The sequence below is a fragment of the Acyrthosiphon pisum genome, chromosome A3, assembly GCF_005508785.2.
Source record: "Acyrthosiphon pisum isolate AL4f chromosome A3, pea_aphid_22Mar2018_4r6ur, whole genome shotgun sequence".
Classification (NCBI taxonomy): Eukaryota; Metazoa; Arthropoda; class Insecta; order Hemiptera; family Aphididae; genus Acyrthosiphon; species Acyrthosiphon pisum.
The window spans coordinates 17,642,561-17,646,479 of record NC_042496.1 but is presented as its reverse complement, the minus strand read 5'-3'; the positions used below and the strand labels follow the sequence as shown (position 1 = coordinate 17,646,479).

The 3,919-nt window shown below is 31.0% G+C and overlaps 1 pseudogene; it reads left to right on the top strand.

The window, feature by feature from the left end:
* The first annotated feature begins 338 nt into the window (after positions 1 to 338).
* LOC103307810 lies at positions 339 to 1,697 on the top strand (annotated as a pseudogene).
* The last annotated feature ends 2,222 nt before the right edge of the window (positions 1,698 to 3,919 follow it).

Here is a 3,919-nt window from a genome sequence, read left to right as displayed (position 1 = left end):
ATAAAATAAGGTAAGTTTACGATCACTACACATTCGTGGTAAATTGTATTATAATGCCCCACTAATCCAAAAAATTCTCTCAGTATCAAGTCGACTGCCCTACCAATTTCATCGATTTTACCACGGACGCCTTGAATATCATTAACTATGCACTCAGCCTGAGTACCTCAGTTGCTTCTATAGTTCTATGAACCCGGGCTCTCATTATATTATGATACTCGAGTTTTTATAAGTTTTTGCTGTTTCTGGCACAGGGATTCACCTAGATAGGTATAAATAAATAAATAATATCGGACAATTTGGAGTACTATGTATTATTATTATGATACTCATGAGTCATGACCAATCTGGCAAGTTAAAGTAATACATGAAGGGCAAATAATACAAGTTTGAAATGTATAACATAATATTATGCTGTACAAAACGATCAACTTGATTATAGACTAACATATTTCAAATTTATATCGAGTTACACTTTTTTTTGTGCATTTTTTATTGAATTGGTTTTTTATGTTATTTTCTAATTGCGATCTATAAAGAATCCATTCTCGGTTTGAATTAATCAAGTCATGATTTTAATTTATTAATTATTACAGAGTCATTTAAAATTCATACGAAATCAATTGTATTTATCACGTTGGCTTACATCCACCTTTCTTATTGTAAGTATGATTACTGCACTGTAAACATAAATAATAATTTATTTGATATCTTCCAATACTAAATTTAATAAAACTAAATTTGCTAAGAATTTATGTTAAGAATGTATGATAATATTAAATTAATTAGATGATGGTAAAAAAAAATGGTTGAAATTAGAACAATTATGAATTTTTTTATATAAATAACTGTGTAATTTAACTGATTTATTTAGATAAATAATTGTTGAGCACCCATATATTTTTGATGAATAATGATAAATTGAGAACCACTCTCTTTGAGCTATATATCGAACTTCAGTTTCTCAAAAACGTTTATTAAAACGAAAAAAAAACATGGATTTACAATAAAATTGACCATCGATAGGTCAGACATTTAGTGAATTGCAACTTTAAATTTGTTTAAATAATAAATAAATATTGTCTAAAAAATACATCCTATTTTTCTTATTGCACACTAGCTGTATAGTGTTTTACGCCTATAATTACTAGCTAGTAATCAAATTTAGTTTATAATATCTAAATTATAAATAATTAACTATACACATAACTTAGTCAACTAAATTATTAAATCGGAGAATTTGTTTATGTTTGTAACTGTAAAATATATTAAAATATAATAAAACAACAAAACATTACCACATATAACGCTAGTGTTTTGCTATAAATAAAATCATACTGCATAGGTAAATGTTATATGTGTGAGCCTTTTTCGCTATACTTAAGCGATTTAACTATAAAATATTATTTTGTAAGTATAGGCACCTCGGAGGATGATGGCAGAATGAACGTAGTCAAACCGACAGTCGACAAAGTAAGTGAAGTAATACAGTCCGTTTCCGGCGTTGGTGGGTCATATAATACTGCAGAATCAAACTCTGAGTACGCGAATCCGGTGAAACCTTCAGTGTCGGAAACAGCGGCACCACAACCAGGATCATTGACAACCACAAAACCGGTTACCACGGGCCAACGCAGACCTATCATCCGGAATCCTGTAGTTGTTCGTATAGTGTCGAAAACTTTTGTGAAGGTTGATGCTAGTCCTGTTGATCATCGTGATTGAATCTCCCATGGTTTTCGTGAAAACTTCAACAAAACACCCCATACCCAGGGCCTGGTTTAGTAAAATTAGGGCCAAGTGCTCAGTTTTTTTGGGGGCCCCCAAGTCAAAAATATGTTATAGAAAAAATATACATAGAGGGGGGAATTTCGATAATAAAAAAAATATTTATATGTTAAAAGTGTTCAATACTTATCTCAAAACTCATAAAATATTTGTACATTATTTCATGTACTATAAATACAATTTAGTTATGTGGTCTGGTAAATTAAGGACAATGAAAAGATAATAATCCCCGACAGTTTTTTTTTTGTTTTTGTTTTCCTAATTTAATTTTCCGCTTGGCCACCCTGCTTGAATATACGCTAACATATACGGCAACATTGGACTTCAATAACTATATTAGTTTGTAAATAAAATTTAATGTTTTACCGTATTCATTTCCGTGAATAAGAATAACCGAATGAAGCATATATATAATATTGTCAAACTCGAATGAAATATAAGCCAGCGGTTCTAATAATGGTAATTGTATGAGCGAAATGCTCATACCGTCACCAATGACGGGTTAATCTATAAATACTGGGCTCGAAGAAATCTATAAACGCTTATATTAGGTATCAAATATTTCCAATGTTCAAACAATTTTCTATTATTATTATTTTAATATTTTGTGATGGTAACTGATTAGCACTGGGGTGTGGAATGACAAAAATAACCAAAATTTAACTGACAATTTAATGATAAAAATATACTGAACTCTGAAAATTGACAGTTGATATTACATTTTATAAAATAAATTTTTGTGGAATTAATTTAAAAAATCAATTTTCTACAACTTTCGGAGACCGGGGGCCACCCGAAATTGGGGGCCAAGTACAAGTGCTCCATCTGCACTTGCGTAAATCAGGGCCTGCCTATACCAAGTTGTATTTAATATTATGTCATAATAATCATACTGTTTTTATAATTTTGTCCAAAACAGAGTTCAAACTGTGTTTCACATTATCCAATAGCAATTATTTCGATTGTACATTGAGTTCAAATATATGGAACTTATTTTACCTATCTGAATAAACTTTATTTTTTTTCATTTTTTCTGAAATCTACAGACTGCAGTGGTAGACCACTTTTTGTAGCAGTTCCAGTGAACATGACTTGGCATTTTATTTTAAGGTTCAATTCAAGACTTGGTAAAAAAGTTTAATAATCTTAAACAGAAAAAAAGGTACTATACCTATATATAAAATATCGAAAAATTATTTCTATCAGGTTAATCTCATAATATAATCATCAATTAATATTTTAATATTTTACGATTGTAACAATACGGTTTTTTTTTGGGGGGAGGGGGGGCTTGTCTGTCGTGGTAGTTAGCCGCAGTCACTAATGTGTGCTGCGTACCATCATCGTACGTTACACACAAACATATTGGGTTCTTCAACCAATCTTGGACCTCTTAGTGATGGCCGTAGTTTCCGATTCTCGAGTTGCTAAAAAAAAAACATTTTCACGGACTGCAAATAATCGAAAAATCAAAAACTAATAATTTTTTAGATATAGGCTAATTTTTACGTTAGAAAGGGTATTGTATTTTACTAATATTATGCACACAACTAAATATTCATTACAATGGAGTAGTCTTCTATTAGTCGATTGCAATTCGGATCAGTTGGAAGTTCCAAACTAATCCCGGGCCGCCCCCACGCGAACCACTTGTTCAGTGGAGCCCATTAACTTTTCGAAGAAATGAACAATATAAAAAAAAATCATACTTTATTAATTAGCTATATTAATTATATTATATTTATCTGCGAAGAAAGGTGTTACGAACTTTCAGAACAAACGCAATTAACGCAACCGACTGATCAGCTCGAATGCGATGAACGTTTTGGAAAAATGAATTATTTAGCATCACAGCAGTGCACAACACAGTCCAAATATGCGGTGAATTGTGAGATGAATGACCGACAGCCGACCGGAAGCTTTTTCATTTGACAATTTAGTGAACATGTATATATTTCGACTACTTATCGTGTACACAGACACAAAAAAAAAATATTAAAAAATTTTTTAAAAAAAAACACACATCATTGTATAACCAATACATTCATCGTTCCACTCAGAATCTAAAACTTATGTACAATTTGAGCGCAATACGTAAAGATTTTAAAGATAAACCAGTGAGTCACTGGTT